The 20,000-nt window shown below is 43.1% G+C and overlaps 2 long non-coding RNA genes across 2 annotated transcripts in view; one reads left to right on the top strand and one right to left on the bottom strand.

Moving 5' to 3' along the window:
• Window positions 1–881: 881 nt before the first annotated feature.
• Window positions 882–1,954, top strand: LOC135106690 (uncharacterized). Its single transcript, XR_010271408.1, has 2 exons — window positions 882–1,014; window positions 1,691–1,954. It is a non-coding gene; the product is annotated as an uncharacterized LOC135106690 (long non-coding RNA).
• A 4,351-nt stretch (window positions 1,955–6,305) lies between these two features.
• The window catches only part of LOC135106691 (uncharacterized), a 125,085-nt gene continuing 111,390 nt past the window's right edge, over window positions 6,306–20,000 (bottom strand). The window contains exon 3 of the long non-coding RNA XR_010271409.1: window positions 6,306–6,664. This is a non-coding gene — a long non-coding RNA (uncharacterized LOC135106691). The remainder of the gene's footprint in view (window positions 6,665–20,000) is intronic.

Consider the following 20,000-nt stretch of genomic DNA (forward strand, 5'->3'; position numbering starts at 1 on the left):
AAGGGGTGAAGGGGAAAAATGCATTAAAAAAAAAAAAAACAATATAAAACTGGGAATGAGTTGCGTTTGATGGTGCTGAGACAAGGTAACTTAACCTAACCTAACCAATCTTTTCTTAGGCAGCAAGAAGACTAACCATGGGGACGAAAAAAAAAAACCCGACTTGCCACTCCCAGAAAAAAAGGAAAAAAAAAAAAAAGGATGACCAATTTATTCCCAGAAGTGTCTTGACACTCCTCTTTTGAAACAGCTCATGCCGTCGAAAGGAGGAAAAAACATGGAAAAAAAGGAGGAAAAAACCAAAAACAGGCATAGAGTTCTAGAATTTACCCCTAAGAAAAAAAAAAAAAAAAAAAAAGGGAGTCAAGACACTGGTAAACTCTTGCATTATTCAAGTGGACTTCCCCTCCCCCCTTTTTTTTTTATTTCCATCCCGTTCTTTCGATTTCCTAACTTCACTGAGAAAAAAAAATACTGGAAGTGAATATTTTAACAGCCCATGATCGAGGAATGACGTCCTTCTTTACATACGGGACTGAGTTCATACCACGGTGTAAGCACTGGCAAACACTGGAACTCCCTGCCTGCTTCTGTGTTCTCCCTACCTATGACTGAGAGAAGTTTTTCAAGATACCACCAATTTTGGACAATCTCTTTTGGCTTTACTCTTCAGGGACTGGCACCTCAATGGACATCTTTTCTTCTTCTTTTTTTTTTTCTAACCTTTTTGTAGGACTTAGCCAGATCGTTTTTAGATACATGAGGCTGGACAGTGATCATTTTTAGCCTTTAAGACCACAGCTCCTTTTAAAAATACAAGGTTATTTTCTTTTCTATGTATATAATGTTTAAATTAGAAAAAAATAAAAGACCAGCTGGCACTCCTCTCCCTTTTTCTCTACGATTCTCCAGTACGACGATGGCAGAGGAGGTGAAGCATGCAGCGGAGAATAAGTGAAAGATGAGCACCCTCTTCCACCCACCCGGCCTGCGTGGGAGGTCAACAACTGACAGGTAAGAGGGAGAAGGAGAAAGGGAGAATGATAAAGGGAAAGGGAAACTGGAGACTCATGAAGGAAGGAGGTAATGAGACGGGGAGGTGGGAGAAGGGAAAGGGAAGTGTGTGTGTGTGTGTGTGTGTGTGTGTGTGTGTGTGTGTGTGTGTGTGTGTGTGTGTGTGTGTGTGTGTGTGTGTGTGTGTGTGTGTGTGTGTGTGTGTGTGTGTGTGTGTGTGTGTGTGTGTGATTGTGTGTGATTGTGTGTGTATGTGTGTGTGTGTGTGTGTGTGTGTGTGTGTGTGTGTATGTGGGTAATAATGACTTAGTACTTTCCGCTGACTTGATTACGGCTAAGTTACTGTTCAACGTCCCCAGGTGTGAGAGAGAGACACAAAGAGAGAGAGAGAGAGAGAGAGAGAGAGAGAGAGAGAGAGAGAGAGAGAGAGAGAGAGAGAGAGAGAGAGAGAGAGAGAGAGAGAGAGAGAGAGAGAGAGAGAAATGGAAATTCCGAAAATGTGCATGCTAGTCATATTCTCTCTCTCTCTCTCTCTCTCTCTCTCTCTCTCTCTCTCTCTCTCTCTCTCTCTCTCTCTCTCTCTCTCTCTCTCTCTCTCTCTCTCTCTGTCTCCTCGTGCGTGCGTGTGATAAGGTCTAATGAATGAGTTCAGCGTCATCCTTTTTTCTTCCCTCAGGTCAAAAGTCCCACGCGACAAAAACGCAAATAACTCGTTTTATAGCCGTGGAGTCGGCTGAGGTCCCGCGGGGGTCGCGCGGTGAGCCGGCGTCCGTGACCAGGAATACTCGTTTCCGTCACCGAGCGGAAGGGACACGCGGTCGTCGCAAAGTCAACCCGACGAAGGATTGCTGCGTCAGAGAAATAGAGCAGCAAGCAACTCGTGTTCAGAATGTCTTATAGTCACCTACTGCTCTTATTTTTATTGATTTATTCACACTTTCCTCTCTGTCTTACGTCTTCCTATCTGATGACGAGGATTGCTGTGTCAAAAAATTAAAATAGGAAGCGGCAGACAGCAACTCGTGTTCTTATTTCCACTGTTTTATTCAGGTTTTATTCAGGTTCTCCTCTCTGTCTCACGTTTTCCGTAATGTCAGCACGAGGAATGCTGTGTCAGAGAATTATAAAAAAAAAAAAAAAAAGCCAGCAACCAACTCGTACTCAAAATATGATCACCCGTAACATTCATACGCAAACAGAGGCAGACGCAAAAAAAAGTGTTCCTTCCTTTCTTTCACTGTTAGGCTGTGCGAGAGACAACAGCAGCACCATAAGAACATAAGCAAACAAGACTGCAAAAGGCCAGTCGACTTACACAGGGCACCTCCAAAGCATTGAAATCTACCATCTGTCATCGATTCAACACCTTGGAAGTAACCAATAATCGTGTACGTACTTACTGTGCTTCGCCTAAGTTTGTTCTATTGATTCTCCTGTTTGGGAGTCAATTTTTGCCTACTATCTCCTCACATGATGCTCACCATACATCACATACAACCAAAACGTGAATGACTTCCTGAAATTATCTGATAACTGTGACTTCCTGAAATTATCTGATAACCGTGTTCAACTCATTTTTTTATATCTGTTTAAGCCAAATTTTACCTACTATCCCTTCAAATAATGCTTGCCTTATAACCAAAACATGAATTACCTCTTTAAAGAATCTAATAACTGTGCTCTTACTACGACCTTGCTAAGTTTGTCCTACTAATTGTTAACCTTGTTTTTACGTAATTTCTTAAACCATGCCTACCTTAAAGCAATTCACTTCACTAAAACATGAATGACGTGGAACGAAAGGAAGCAAAAAATCTGAACTTTCGTATAAACTGTGCCAGGAAAACGACTGGTATTGACACGTCTTGGTATCTCCGAGAAATCCCCGTTAAAATGTCAGAGGAGGCAAGAGGAAACAAGCACCGCCGGGCCAGTCCGTGGATGAAGGAATGAACGAGGCGGAGCTTGGACGTTGAAGCAAACACAAAATTGTCCGTAATCCTCAACTTGCAGCCGTGTGAGCAAATGCCGAATAAACTTATGATTTTTCTGTTTCTCCAGTGAACATCCGCTATCATTTTTACCTTCTAATCAGCGTCTTTTGGAGCTGACACAACAAAAATCTTTCTTTATCCTCAACTTACAGCAAAGTGAACAAATACAGAATAAAAACCCATTCTTTTTGTTCCTCCAATGAACATCCGCTTTCCTATTCCTCCTCTGATTAGTGTCTTCCTACAGCTGCCGCAGAGAGAGACCCCGTGAAGCTTTACATAATGCATTGTGTTGCTCTGCCGGCCGCTAACTCCACCAGACACAGGAACCTTGTTTAAATGAAACTCGTGTTCTTGGTGCGGGGGAAAGAAGTAAGCTGACGCGAATTTCTTGGAGAGAGGAGTGAGTGAGAAGGGAGGGGAGGAGAGACTCTGGGAAAGGAGTGAGTGTGGGGGTGGAAGAGCTGAGGGAGGAGAGTGAAGGAGGAAGGGGGCGTGGAGGAGGAAAAAGGGAGTGGAGAAGATGAGGGAGAAGACGGGAGGGAGGGGAAGGTCACTCACCCTTAACTGTTGGTGAAGCCGCCGGCGTCGCGTCCTCTCTCTCTCTCTCTCTCTCTCTCTCTCTCTCTCTCTCTCTCTCTCTCTCTCTCTCTCTCCAGCCAACAGAATGCCACGAACAGTGTGTATAGTATGGACAGTACGTAGTCGTTAGCAGTGCAATGTTTTGACGGTACGACCCAAGCTACGACTTTGCAAACAGGAGGAAGGTGCATGTCATTCTCACAAGTACGACTGCAAGAATGAACACAGTGCCACCACCACCACAACCAGAGAGAGAGAGAGAGAGAGAGAGAGAGAGAGAGAGAGAGAGAGAGAGAGAGAGAGAGAGATCCCACCATGAGATCACTATCTACCCCAAGATAAGCTAAGGAACAAATTCACCATCACCACTGCCACCACTGTTATCACCTTCACCACTTGACCGCCAGTCGCCATCACCACCGCTACTCTCAAGTGACGGACGAACGCTCCCCCCTCCCAACCCCTCCCCCATTCAGCCCCACAGCCGCCCGCCCTCCCTCTCTCCTTGGCCGCAAACGGGACTACAACTACGCACCATCAGCATCTTCACCACCTTCTGCTTCTTCCCTTTCTTCTTCTTCTTCCTTCAACACCACTCCTCTTATCTTCCTCACCACTCGTGTTTACCTTTTGTTTCTCTTTCATTAGTGTCTCTTTGTTTTTTTTTCTTTGTTTAACTCTCCTATTTACATCTACTTTTGTCTCTTCCCTTCATTCTTCTTCTTTCGACATCATTTCTTCTATCTTCTTCACAGTCGAGTTTTCTTTCTATCTCTCTTTTTCTTTCGTTATTAGCTGTTTCTGTTTAACTTTCCTATTCGCACCTTCTATTCTTGCCTCTTCCCTTTCTTCTTTCAACACCTCTTGTTCTATCTTCTTCACTCATGTTTCCTTTCTCTCTCCTCTTTCATCACCTCCTATTTTTAATTTTTTTTTGTTCGTTTCTACTTTTGCTTCCTCTTTTTTTTTTTCTCCTCCTTTATCACCACCACTTGTCATCACCTTTCATCCTTCCTTTCTCTCTCTCTCTCCTCTTTCATCATCTCCCGTTTTGTTCATCTTTCCTACCCACTCCTTCCCTATCGCTTGTCTCTTCCTTCGTCTCACTTCTTCTCCTTCGTTTCTTTCTTCCATCATCACTATCACCTGCTTTTTATACTTTCCTCTTCACCATTGCTCCTCTTTGCTCCTTTCTTCCTTCACCACATTTCTTTCCTCTATCACTACTGTCATCTTCACCACTCTCGCCTATCATCTTTTCTCGTGTCATCACTATCACCTTCTTTCACCATTGTCATTTTCACTACAACGCCTCTCCTTTTCATTCCTTCAGTTCACCTCCTCTGCCATTATTCCCATTTGTCTCTTTTTTTTTCCCTCTAGTTATTTCCCGTCATGTTCGTTGCTACGCTTTTCCTACAGTTCACCATTTCTTTATACGTACAGTACACAAAAAGTGAGGTAAACTGTAAGAGGTCAGCTGGCATACACGTGGCAGTCCCTTTGTAAGAATTAAACAGCTATACCCACCTACCGTTCTTGTCCGTAAGTGTTATTGACTGTACTAACTTCACAGCACCTCGTACAGTAACACACATACACTTCAAACATTCTTATTACTTCAGTGAACCTCAACGTATCTTAATTCTTTACTGCCCTACGCTAAAAAAGCTCCAATACTGATTAACCAAAAGAGAAGTATTAATACAAATATTCAAATGCAGGCAGTATTTTCTATTTATTTATTTTTTCTCCTTCTCTTTGAATAAAAAAAATTTGCCACATTTCTGCAGGTGATTCTTCTCCATCCGTTCGTTCGTTCCCTTTGTCCGCTCAAGGGTTGCAGGGAACAGAGCTGGAGGAGGAGGAGGAGGAGGAGAAGGAAGAAGAGGAGGAAGAAGAGAAGGGGGCGCGTGACTTGCCTTCTTTCCTCCTCTCTCCTTCCCCCCACTCTCCTAATCCCCCGATCTCCCCATCCACCCAACCGCCCATCCACCCAACCACCACCACGCACAGTCTCTCCTGATTCCACCCTTCCCCCTTCAATCTCTGGAGGCAACAGGTCTTAGGTGGGTACAGGCGCCCCCCTCTCTCTGTCCGTCTCTCCTTCCCTCTCACCCACCTCCGTCCCTTCCTCTCTCGCCTCCCCCTACCGCCTCCTCATCCCACGTCTAGGTTAGCAGGATCAGCAGGTCTTACCCCTTGCTCGCCTGATCCACTGCCTCGCCCACTTCCCTTCCCACCTCACCTCACCTCTCTCTCTCTCTCTCTCTCTCTCTCTCTCTCTCTCTCTCTCTCTCTCTCTCTCTCTCTCTCATTTTCCTTCTCAAATGGTTGTTTTCTTATTCTTTTCTTTACCTTTCTTGTTCACGTTTCCTTTGCTCTCTCCTCTCCTTTCTTTACTTCTGTCTCTCCATTCTCTCTTATTCTGTCATCCTTTCCTCCTCCTGTCCTCTTCTCTGTCGTTTCTCTCCTCTCCTATCCTCTCCGCTTCATTTCTTTCTTTCCTCTCCTCTCCGGTCCTCTGTCGTTCCTCTCCTATCCTCTTCTCTCTCTCTCTCTAGGCACTCAAACATGCAAAGATATTCAAGACCAGGCAGTCAATGAGTAAAATGATACACTAATCCCTTCAAATAATTCCTGTTTAGCCATAAGAATTCTTCGGACCTCCAACAAAACAAAGGGTCAACTTGGAATAAATACTCTTGGGCTTCTCCGGCGAGCATTCAACCGTCCCTTGTGCGACTGTTAGGTGTTCCCTCGGGGCCTGACCTTCCCCGACGCCAGGGCGGCAGAGGTCAAACTAGGGCGGGCGTCTCCAGGGAGTTGGGGAGGGGAGTGAGGGAAGGACTGAGGTGGGAGGGGAGGGGTCGGAGGCAGGACGGTGGAGGAAATACTGAAGGAGACAAAAGTATGGCGGAATGTCGATCACAGGGGTAGAGAGAGAGAGAGAGAGAGAGAGAGAGAGAGAGAGAGAGAGAGAGAGAGAGAGAGAGAGAGAGAGAGAGAGAGAGAGAGGGAGAGAGGGGGATATCGAAACACTGTACCGTACCGCATGGAAACTTCGTGGAAATCTGATGGAAAGAGAGAAATGACGGTGAGAGAGAGATGTGATTATGGGAAAAGAGTGTTGTCCATGAGAGAGAGAGAGAGAGAGAGAGAGAGAGAGAGAGAGAGAGAGAGAGAGAGAGAGAGAGAGAGAGAGAGAGAGAGAGAGAGAGAGAGAGAGAGAGAGAGAGAGAGAGAGAGAGAGAGAGAGAGAGAGAGAGAGAGAGAGAGAGAGAGAGAGAGAGAGAGAGAGAGAGAGAGAGAGAGAGAGAGAGAGAGAGAGAGAGAGACTGGTTGATAACGGGTAGAGGAGAGCGAGGAAAACGTAAGAAAAAAAAAAGAAAATGGAGGAGCAGAAGTAAGAGTAGAAAATAGGGTGAGAAGGAGAGAAAAAAAAAAGAGGAGGAAAAGGGAGGATAAAACAAAATCACGTCATAGTGAAAGAAAAGAATAAACAGAGGAATTAGGGAAAGGAGAAGTAAAATAAGGGGAAGGAGGAGAAGGAGAGAAAAAAAACGAGGAAAAAGAAAGAAGAGAAAGATCAAAACACAGGAATAATAATCAACACACACACACACACACACACACACAAATAAGTTTACTGTTTAGATTGCCTATGATCATATCCTGTATTACTAAAACGATAGGCATTTCTTTCCTTTAACTTCCTCAGCATTACTATAACATTAAAGATCATAATATCAATACATTTCTTCAGTACCACTTCTCGAGTACTCTTAATCCATTCACTGCTACTTGATACATCTTTCCTTATTTACTAAACACTCTACAGCTACCTCCAAGCGTTATACTGGGTAGAAACTGCAAAACCTATCCTTGTACACCTTTTCTTTCTTGTAGACGCTTATAATGATTTCGTGCATCGTTTGTAGTGTCGAGAGTTGTTGCATATTGCAGGAAAAGGGCTGAGTTTTTTTTTTCTATATATTTTTTAGGAGTTTCCGCATCATCAGTGGGAAGAAAACAACCTGAAAGATTCGAGTTACCATTTCTGCAGTGTCTGAAAATAGTTCTGACGAGAGAAGACAAAGAGTTTTAAGATTTATTGGCATGGGACAGAAGACTTGGACCACTCCTCCCTGCCGCAAGACCAAATCTGATGAGGAAAAAATCTAACCGAAAAAAAAAGTAAGGTAATACAAAAGGTTTCTACACGTCATATTTTTCGGAATTTATTTATTTATTTTCTTTTTACTGGATAAACTTGAATGGTAAAAAAAAATAATAATAATACGTGAGGAAATGTATGAAGACTGTATGCTATATGGCGAGAAACACTGGTTGAAATTCCTATATTACAATACTAGCCAAGTTTCCTTACGGTTCTTGGACTTGCCTCCGTGTGGTTTGTTCCAGTGTTTGACGTGTTTAAAAGGAAAATAACTGGTAGGGTTGGGAAAGGAGGAAGAGATTATGAAGGACGAAGAGAAAGAAAGAAAAGGAGGAGGAAGAAGAAGAGGAAAAAAAAGAGGATAAAAAGGAAAACAAAAGGTAATACAAGGAAAGGATAAACAACAACATCAGCCTTGTTGGTCCTTACTGGGATGTTTGTGGAGACTATAAACACTAACTAGCTTACGGTAAAGTAAATAGGATGGCAAATATGAAGGTCCCTCCCCACCCATCGATCCCGCCAGTCAGGGATAGCAGGAAAAAAAAAGAAAAAAAAAAGATATCATGCAAAGTGGAGAAACTGCCTTGGAACTTTAAAGGAAGGAAATAAAAACTACCACTGTTGCTACTTCTATCTGGTGCTAGGAGGAGGAGGAGGAGGAGGAGGAGGAGGAGGAGGAAGACTGAAGAATTGGTAAGAGGACACAACTTTGGGTATCAGGAAAAGAAGAACTATGAAAAGAAAAAGGAGATGTGAGGAGACACGAACCGCGGGAAGAGCTGGAGGAAGAGGAGGAGGAGGAGGAGGAGGAGGGAGGTAAAGGTCTGGCCAGGGTATTCCCCGTTCAGCACCGTTAATGGAGTGAGTGAGGCGCCACCGCTCCCGCTGACTGAGTTACTAACCGACTGATGGACTGACGTTGCTATGACTCGCGCACTGACTCACCTAGTTCGCGTAAACCCCCAACACACTCGTCAGCGTTCGTGGTACTGACACAGCGGTGGACTAGGAGGGAGTGGGAGGGAGTGGGAGTGAGTGGGAGAAGAGTGGGAGGTTAACCGGTTCTTCTTGACGCGTCGCGGGCCTGCAGGGAGTTGAGTCGGTTAATTTCCTTCTTTGCCGGACTCGAATTCAAAGCATGATTGTTGTCCGCTGCCACGACCGAAGCTTCTTGCTGGTGGTGGTGATGGTGGTGGTGGTGGTGGCGGCGGTGGTGGTCTGACGAGAAACATTACTCAAACAAGACCTACACGACTTGTTTTATTATCAGTCGCTTTCCAAGAGTATACAAAAGCCGTTCGTGTTTTTAGTTGTGCTTTCGATTAATTATTCTGTTACATTTTATCGGTCGGTTTAGGAACTGTCTTGACTATCTGACACAACTACACATGATAGGCGAGGCATTAGAGTGGACACAGGCAGATAAACACCACAGGACTATTATTGCCAGCTGATTTATGAGACTCGTTCTGACCTGTAACTTCGAAGAGGAACACTGTCGCTTACAAAAACAGAACATTAATATTTGAGGCGATCAACAATCCACGCAGCGGGAAGAAACGCGGCTGTTGCTTTAAGTGAGGATTTTCCCTCCGTTGACCATGAGGGAAGAGCACCACCACCACCAGTAGGAAGCCCCAGAGTGGCGTCTCCGCTTCATCACGAGGCGTTCATCGCCCTCCCAGTCACTAGCCAGGACTTCCTCCTTCGCTGGCCGTGACTTCTTCCCTCCTCACGCGTGACTCCAGCACTCACCCAGTGTGACCGTCATTCAGACATCGTGAATCAGCGCCGCGGTAACAGACACCTTCCTCTACCAACGAATAGCAAGTGTCAGATTGCGCACATTAATTCAGGTGGTGACTGTTCATCAGTCGTCGCCTCCCTGCACCTCCCTGATGGCTCTGTCTGCTTGGCTGGGCTTGCCGCTGCGAACCTTTCGTAAACGTGAAGGAAAAAATGAACCCACTACACTCCCGGGCGCGTGTCCTCTAAGTGACCCCGCCTCCTGCTTATGAATGCGACATAAAACAATGACATTGTTCGCGGTGGAATGTTCCGCCGTGTCGAAAATCACAAACACGTGACATTTCCTTCTTCCTGCGTTTTCGGACACTGACAGAATCTGACTGACTGACTGACAATTATCGATACCTGGAAACACGTTATCTTGGTTACAAGTGTCTATATTATTCGTATAGTCGATGCGGTGTTAATCCCAAGTAATCTGTGAAGTACTGAGACATAACCCACACTCTATATCATTATTTCCCTACATGGCACGCAGTATTGAATATCCACAACATCACAACGCAAAAGCTCCGTCAGCGCCTCTTCGGAAGCTCCTCCCTCGCCCGTCACGGCCACGCGTCGCAGGCTCAGGAAATGTCAGCTAAGTGCAAAGTGGCGAGGAGAGACGCTTCGAGGAACCTCAACGCAAAGCGCCTTTTCACGAGAAGGGGAAGGGAAGATGACTGCGAGGGGGGGAAGTGGAAAAGAAGGACAAATTGCCATTGGGATAAGGGATTAAGTTAAGACTAGAAGGTGAAGGGAGGAGAGAGAAAGGAAAGAATGCGAATCCAGAGGGAATGGGAATTAGGGAAGTAGGGGGAAGAGAATAAAAAAGTAGGGAGACGAGACAACAGAGAGACGGGTGGGGACTGGAGAGGTAGAAACGTCAGGGAGAAGCCCAAGGGATGAGGGAGGGATGGAAGGGGGCGGGAAGAGGCGGGGAGGGAACGAAGGAGCACAAGCCAATTTTGTACTTGAGTCACTGTTTCCTGTGGACGAGAAGACTCCCGACGACGCTGCTGCTTTTTTGAGTGCAGAGAATTTCCGGAGGACTAAGAGGAGGAGTAGGTAAAAATTCTCTCTCTCTCTCTCTCTCTCTCTCTCTCTCTCTCTCTCTCTCTCTCTCTCTCTCTCTCTCTCTCGTTGGCGCTATATGCAAATTACACCCATGGAAAACATAAAAGAAGTTATATAATTACATATATGCATTGTGTGTGGCATGTACCGTTTTAATGACTCGGACAAAACTGGCTATTAATCCCTTGCTCCGTACTGTACTGTCCTGCTCCCCTGCACACCAACACAGCCCTCAACAACAATAGCCTGCACGAGAGAGAGAGAGAGAGAGAGAGAGAGAGAGAGAGAGAGAGAGAGAGAGAGAGAGAGAGAGAGAGAGAGAGAGAAAGTTACGCCATTATCCTTTTTATCGAAGCTACGCCTGCCATTGAAGTACAACTGTTTGGCGTATTGGCCAGTATTTTGAAACGCTCCGGTCTCTCACAATGACACTGTTCCAAGGCCACAGAGATGATTAAGCGGGTTCTCAAGAGTGTTTCCCCTGTTAATGATGTAGAAATCTTGTTAATCTGTCACTAGAACCATAAAAACATCCTTGAAAATATGTCCCTTCAAGTAATGCCTTTTGAATGTAATGGAGGTGCTAACAGAAGCGTTTCAGAATATGCGACAGTATTCATAGCAGCATCAGACTTCACCCACTTACTCTATGGCTTACTATACCCAGTCCACTTCCTCCATCTCCTTCTGCTGCTGCTGCTCCTCTGCCGCCAGTATCTATACCGCCACGCCCACTTTCAGGCACGCCTTTTTTTTGCCACTCTGAGGCCAGCCACTACACAGGCAGGGCTCCCGTTACTCAGGATACCGTTGGAGGATCATTCAGTACCCACGAAACCTTGGTGATACTGCGCAGCAAGACCACCACCCCCACCACTGCCACCGCCTTTATACCGCTGCCACTGTCTCCCTCGACGCAGCTTTCTGAAAGAGTGGGAAGACAGTGACTTCTGTTCCCCTTCTTCGTCCTTCTGTCCGTCCTCCTCCTCCTCCTCCTCCTCCTCATCCTCCTCCTTCTCCTCCTCCTCCTCCTCCTACTGCTCCTTCTGCTTTTCTTGTTTTTGTTCGTGTTGTTGTTGCTCTTGATTTTTGTTCTTGTTCTTCTTTCTTCTCGTCCTCTTCGTCCTTCTTTTCCCCAGGGCCCTCCTCTCCTCCTCTTCGTCATTACTTTCCTCGAAATCTTTACGAGCGGCTGATCTCTCTCTCTCTCTCTCTCTCTCTCTCTCTCTCTCTCTCTCTCTCTCTCTCTCTCTCTCTCTCTCTCTCTCTCTCTCTCTCTCTCTCTCTCTCCAACAGAATAAAGTTTTACTCTTCTTCTTTACCTTCCAATAAAGGGAGTGAATAATGATCGTAGGAGTAAAGAAAAAAAAAGAAGCTCACCTTTTTTTTTCATCCAGCAATGAAAGAAAATGAATCATGGCCGCAGAAGCAAAGGAGGAAAATTCATCTAACTTTTCCTATACCTTACAATGAATAAAGGTGAATACCGAGCGAAGGAGGAAAGACTAAACTAATCGGCGAGGAATGTGTATGTGTGACGTCAGGGAGTAAATTAAGCTAGATAACAAGGTCCTGTATTAAGTCATGGTGCTAAAAAATATATATATATATACATAATAGACTGGTCAATTTTGCATCAATTAAGTCTGGTGTTTGTATGGAAAAGCAGCTCAGTTATCACTTTTTTGCTTGTCTTTTGTTTAGCGTGTGTGTGTGAGTTGCTTAAAGAAGACGAGAGATATACATTTAAGTTAGTATTCATAAACACAGGAGAAAATACGGAAAATACGAGATTTCTAAGACTTTACTGTTTGTAAGACTATATTCTCAAATGCTTCGGCGTCACTTGTCAGTCAGTTTCTCTTGACAAGCTCAGGTGAAAACTTTCTGCATTTTCAAGAGCGATTTTTATGATTCTTTGGATGGTTTAAAAAAGAAAAAGGATCTGCACTATTAAAAAAAAATAAAAATAAAATAAATAAAAAAAAAAATATAAATAAAATAAAACGCACACATGAGAATCTAAGAGTGAATTAAGAACCTCCTTCAGTCACTTGTCACAAAATAAACACAAGACTCTTCACGTTGGAATATACTGAAGTGTTGCAGTGAGGGAAGAAAACGCTAAAGAACACCACGTAAGAGCGAATCAAGAACTTTTCCCTCAAGTCATCTTTTGCAGGATAAACTCGAGACTCTTCACGCTGGACAACACTGACTAAGCATACTACTTGGCAGTTCTGTAACCGCACCACTTTGAAAACTTTATACCACATACGAAGCACGTAGCAAGATATGCTTCATGATTCTAATCTTCAGCCACCTCATTTGATGCAGTAAAGGTTAGGGTGACGCCTCATCTTCCTGGAGGAGCGACGGTCCTTCCCTCGGCGCAGCGTTACTCAGCACCCACTCACGAGAACCTCATCCGCGTCATCAACGGTCGCCCGGCAGAGAGAGAGAGAGAAAAAAAAAAAAAAAAAAAACTCCCCGACGTGGTAGTGGTGGTGGTGGTGGCAGGATGGCAGTGGTGTTGACGTCACTTCCAGTTTCTGCCACCAGAGCTGCAGCGTGCATGCGTGCGTCGTGTGCTCCCTTATTCAGACTGACAGGCAGGGCAGGCCAACAGACAGACGGACAGATAAACATGCATTCACACACACACACACACACACACACATACACAGGCTAACAAATAAACAAATAATCAGCCAAAATAGATAGACAGGCAAGCAGGCAGAGATACACGTACGAGTATTCACCCATCTACCCACCCACCCACACACAGCGGTAAGCAGAATGGTCTATGCGCAACAGATGACACATAATTACACGAGGTTAACGCAATGTCTTCGTAAATGTTAAGGGGTCGCTTACTCACTAATAAGATTAGGAAAAACTGAAATATTACCAGATGATGACCAACATCAGGAGAGGACGTGTTCCCTCTCGCGGTGACTGTGCCCAGATTCTTAGAAGTAATAATTATCCTTGAATAGAAAAAAAAAAAATAAAAAAAAAAAATAAAAAAAAAAAATAAAAATAAACATCAGGTATTTCTGACTAGATTCTAAGAAAGAGTAATGATTATCGTAGAATTAAAAAGACAATCCTTAATTCTTAGGTCATTTAAAAAAAAGATTCGCATATGAAAAAAGATCTTAAATATTAAGGTATTTATGCAGAGATTCTTAGGAAGTGTAATAATCTTCACTGAAAGAAAAACATCAATTCTTGGGATACAAATTCTAAGAAAAGCATAGAAATGACCACAATAAGAAAAGGAAAATGAAAATTCCTAAAGTATTTATAGACAAATCCCAAGGAGCATGTCATAAAATTAATCATCACTGAAAAGAAAATGAAAAAAAAAAAAAGATCTTAGGATACCAGTTCTAAGGAAGCGTGCAAAACCATTGAAAAGAAGAGAAGCGTGAAAATTCCTACGGTATTTATAGACAAATCCCAAGGAAGTATCACAGAATTAAAGAGAAACATGTGCACTGTTATGGCAACAAATTCTAAGAAGGCGTGAGAATTAACGTAGAACTGAACAAAAGTTAATGCCTAAATTATTAATGGACAGTTTCTGGGTAAGCGTAACACGGGGAGTGCAAGGCGTTCCCGGAGTTCTTCAAGTGTGAGGGGATATCCGGCGGCTACTGAAAGTTAAGAAATTATTTATTATTATTTTTTTTTCATTTTTATTGTAATACTGCGGTAAATATTCACAATGCATAAACTCGCAACTTTTTACTTACTGATGGTACGATCAGTTGTGTCTTCTAATGCTTAAAAGAACAACAACGACAGCACACAATAGAGGTAAGATATTGCGTTGTTTTAACACCAATACTTTTGCTTTGACATGGTATGATGAGTTAAGTCTTCTAATACTTAAAAAAAAAAAACAAAAAAAACAATAACGTTAGTTTAGAGCTGACAAAATAACAAAACATACGGGACCAACTTCTAATACATTCTAATATACCTAAACAGAGTACAAAGTAGAGATAATTATAGTTTAGAGAAGAACCGGCGTAACAGTTTTTTCAAGAAATTCTATCTCAGGCAATTTTTTGTGGGTACCATATTTGCGAATACATAATTTCTGACAATAGTGCTTTCCGCCTTTCACTGCTCGATGAGAGGGTATCTCAAGATTTCCTACTAAATCTGACACGTTGATACTTAATACACATTTTCTTTTAATAAGAGAACCAGCAAGGACCTTTAGTTCAATATTTTCCTTCCTGGATAACTTCATAAGAAATTTGGTACAGTTTTTTTTATTTACATACACATATTTTCCTAATAATCTCACCACCACGTCATTCATATTCAAAGCAACTATCATTCATATTATTCAAGGGGTTCTACATTTACCGGGAACTCGTGCATAATTTATTTTTATTCCTTTCATGAATGTGTAACGGAAGCATGTAAATTTCTTTCTCTTTCTTTTTATTGTTTGTCCTCCACTTTCTTCTCAGCAAATACCAGACATACTAATGAAATTCTTCGTATAAAATATAGCTGCCTATTTCCCCATTCGTAATCTTGTCTAATCTTCTAAAAGATAATATAAATTTCTGAGCACCGTGTTTCTCTCTCTCCTATCAGATGGTACCAGTTCCACGTTATCCATGCTGTACTGGACCCAGTGACACAGAATAAGCGTGGCAGGATACTGGAATTCTAAGCGAGACTGCACCACCACGGAGATTAATATTATTAATTTCCCCATGATTGCAATTTCAGCCACGTCACTTGTGGTGTTTGTCTGATTAGTTCTGCTTGAGTGATGTTACCTCGGAATATTTATAAAAAAATATTATTATAGATTATTATTTTCTTTTCAGATTATTTTTATTTTTATGCTCATATACACGAGATCATGCATTTAAAACTGTCAAGAGCATGAATTTTCCTAGTTCTGGTTTATACAAGACGGAGAACAATATTCAAGACTATATATATTATAAAAGAAGAAAATTTACTTTAGTTTCAGTTGAAAAGAAAACGGATATTTTGTGTGTGTGTGTGTGTGTGTGTGTGTGTGTGTGTGTGTGTGTGTGTGTGTGTGTGTGTGTGTGTGTGTGTGTGTGTGTGCGTGTGTATGTGTGTGTGTGTGTGTAGTCGCACGTGCATGTGTGTGTGTGCCAGCGTGCGTATCTGTGTATACGTGAGAGAGAGAGAGAGAGAGAGAGAGAGAGAGAGAGAGAGAGAGAGAGAGAGAGAGAGAGAGAGAGAGAGAGAGAGAGAGAGAGAGAGAGAGAGAGAGAGAGAGAGAGAACAAGCAAACACGAAACGGTTACAGTTATCAGTAGGGGAAGTATTATGCACAAACCATGAAAGCTAAGGAAGGGAGATTCACATACAATTATCATCCCTTTAAAACCTGGAGCAAAGTGTGTCAGGCAAACAAACGGACACACTCCACTCATTAGCATAGCCTCTCATAAGCCTGAAGGTTAACAAACACTCCCTGACGCCGCCAATCGATCTAATGGACTGTGTTTTATAAGCCCTTGGAAGCATGAGGAGCCTATTTACACTTAATATTTAGCTTTTAGTTTTGGCACTTTATTCTTTTAAATTTGAACTATACCTTATTTTTGTCACTTATGTTTGATTTTAAGACAATATTTCCAAGCATTTTATAATCCAGCGCCATATGACCGTATCAGTAACATCAGCTTGTGTGCTTCCAGTGCACGACAAGGCCTCCCCAACTTGAGTGTGAACAAATCTTCCTCATAGAGAATGGTAACAGGGGCACAGCATAACCCTCCCTACATGCCACTCACCGCCAGCTAGGGTAACCGAGGAGCAAACAACAGCGCAGTCTGGCGGAAGTCTATGGGGTGAACACAGACTCTTACCACTGGCTCATGAAATACAGCAGCGTTAATGAAATTCCAGGAGAGTTGTTTGTTTTTTCCCTCCAGAAGCGAGTGACGGGGAGTGTCTCAGCATTAAGTCACCTCCTCTTGGGCCACACCGGCGCGCCTGCAACGCCTGGCCAGCCAAGGTCAATTACGTCATTCTCCAGTTGATTAATAGCCTCGCACGGAGGCACCCGGGACGAGGGAGCGTCCTGAGAGCAATTCCCTTTGTCTGCATCCCCGTCAGCACTACCCCACGTGAACTGCGGCAACCGTACATCATTCATTCCGCCAGAGCTGCACACATGCACACATACACCGGCAACCTTAAGTGAAAATAAAAGTATCGTCTGTGTCCAGGTGTCGGGTACAGAGCCCTCCTTTCCCTCTGGCTTAAATCGAGTGGTATTTTGAAGCCGCTGGCGAGTCAAGAGCCAACAAACAGCTCGCTGCTCTAATGATAGCCTTTACTGTTGTCCTTGACTTGTCTAATAAGTGTGCATATAACATTTAAGGACTGAGAAAATGCACACAAAAAGCGGTCTCAGTATAGGACACCTGCCAAAACTGGAAATCCTAACGAAAGTAATAAGAGTCTTACAGCAGCTCGGCCTGACCAGGTTTTTCCGTGCCGGTAAACTTGTGTGTATACCGACAGCGTCACGAGACACGGCATTACATTAGACACACAAACACACACACACACACACACACACACACACATACTATTTTACCCCACCGCCATCTGCTGGAAAGAGAGCGCCACACATACCTCGACTCTTAACTCCCACATAAAACCTTCGCCTACGTATTTATTTCATTTTTTTTCATATCGTATCCGTGAGCGAGCATGAGGTGTTCCTAAGAGGCGATCGTGTGGTTACTGCTCTTAATAAATTGTTCTCCCCCTCCACCCTGCACTTCCCTTACCAAATGTGTGTGTGTAGGAGGAGCGACGAGGAGGAGGGAGAGGGAGGAAAGGGGGGATGTGAGGGAGGTGTAAGGATGCATGCGATCACTTATGGAAGCTAATGACACGAGACGCCTCGCCCACACGTCGCTCCTAACACGAAGGTAAGAAACGTTGCTCAGATTTTTCAAACAACTGACACACTCGTATACACCTGCCATTCACACACACACACACACACACACACACACACACGATTTTTATAAGTTGTCGCTATTTCTGATATTACTGTGGCTTATATGTCTTTATACGTTAACTGTAAACCATTACGCCATAAACATACACTGAATGATGTTTTTAGTACTTGACATCACTGAAATATTTGTAACGCCTCGTAAAAGAAACTTAAAAAAAACGAAATACCTAAGTGATGCATGTAAAATCTTTAATAGTTAGTTTCACAGACCAAAAATAATAAAAGTTACATAAAAACACAGTAAATACATAAAATAAAGAAGTATACGGTAACATGTTCATATCAAGGTCCTCAAACATAGTCGTTCTTCTTTAATAGGCGATTTTTCAAACTATGTATCAAGAAAAAAATCCTTCGGTATTTCTGACGCTACATAAAGAGAACAAAACCCAACTGAATTCCTCAAACTATACATCAACAAAAACAAAACACAATCCCAAGCCAATTAATCGGAGCATCGCCATCCTCCTCACCCGTGATACAAACTTCGTAATTTTTTCCCCTCAGAGAGCGAGATTCTTGGTCACGACTGAGGCGGAGGGTATTCCCGAGCGTTTCATCATAGTGAACATCATAATCAGTGTGTCGCATCCAAAACACAGGTGGTCTATACAGCTTGTGCATCTATTTATGTATTTATTGCTCAGTGTGGATTTCCAGCCATCTCGGAACCATGACCTGTGGCTCGGGACGTGGTTTTGTGAGCCTCCCCAGTGAAAAATACAAAAATAATGAAAAAATAAATTCAGTATATATCTTAGCGTTATAATGCATTGGGATACTGAAACGAGAGAGAGAGAGAGAGAGAGAGAGAGAGAGAGAGAGAGAGAGAGAGAGAGAGAGAGAGAGAGAGAGAGAGAGAGAGAGAGAGAGAGAGAGAGAGAGATAGTTGCAGGCACGTCATTATCTTTGCCTCCCAAACGGAAACGTGAGAGACAGAGAAAGAGAGAATATCGCTCAGGGTGCCTCAGGCAAGGGAGGAGCCCACCACGTCCCGGGAACACCATTATTAGTGAACCTCTTCGCTGCTTCTCATAACACCCGGGTGATGGGGAGCTGAGAAAAAAGCACCGTATGAAGGAATTCATTTGCGGGTACACCATAATTTCCTACACCATGCATTGCCTTCAACTTTTCAGAGTAGTGGCAAAAGTTCCCACAGATACAATATTATGTCTATGCAAAAATCTATTCTGTTAATTCCTATAGGATTCCATGTCTTCTAGGTTTGGAGGACGTATCTTCTACAGTTTTAGTTTTTAGAATAGTGGCAAAAGGTTCCTACAGAAATACAGTATTAAGGCTATGCAAAAATCTATTCCGTAAATTCCTAAAGGGTTCCAGTCACGTTTCCTGCACCAAGGGAGACGTGGAAAGAAACCAAACGCTTAGTTGCAAATAAGAAAAGTTCAGAGTTCTCATAAATATTGCTTCTTTACTTTTCCACATATCGTTCAGAGTTTAAAACGCTCCTATATTACTGATGGTATTAAGATCTGAAGCTGATATCCAAAATAAAAAAAAAGTTGCTTATCACTTTCTTCACTCGTGTGTTCAGTACCGCCGGAAACCCTCCTGGGGTCACGAGTCTCTGCTGGACCATAACTTTCTCGGCAAAACAATATGATGTAACTTATTCTTCATGTTTCCAAACACCGCCTTCATAATAAAGACAGCGATGGTAATGTAAAATTTCATCTCGGTATTCCCGCCTGAGTGAAGCGACATTCAAGGCAAAAAAATAAGTGGAGAATATATTATAAACGTACGGATAATAAACCTTTCTGCTTCTTGATAACTTGAGTGGGAATAAAAAGTGGTTGAGAAGGATTTTCCAGAACTCAATTCTTATGCCCCTTTCGTTCGTCTTGCATTATTTCTCTGCGGTAAATAATAGAGATGATAAAGATGCTATTAATAGATACCACCGCCACCACTACCACCACCACCACCACCACCACCACCGCCGCCAACAACAACAATAGCACCACCACCAACACTTGACTCGTTGCGCAGGTCCGGCAGGTATCATGAATCAAAGGTATGAGATAAATCTTTCGCTGAGAACACACTGAGATACACTTACAGGGACCACAGTGACAAATGGCAGTATAACAATTATCACACCAGCTATTGATTTGTATTCTGAAACACTTTGTATTCTCATACGAACTCACTCCAAGAAAAAAACAAAAAATATAGTATTAGAATTTTCATCGATATTTTTACTAAACCATCCCTAGAATCATGAAAACACCCTTGATGACCACAGTAACTTCCACTAGAGCCTATTAAAAGCAGGAAC

This window comes from Scylla paramamosain, chromosome 14 (genome assembly GCF_035594125.1).
Source record: "Scylla paramamosain isolate STU-SP2022 chromosome 14, ASM3559412v1, whole genome shotgun sequence".
Lineage (NCBI taxonomy): Eukaryota > Metazoa > Arthropoda > Malacostraca > Decapoda > Portunidae > Scylla > Scylla paramamosain.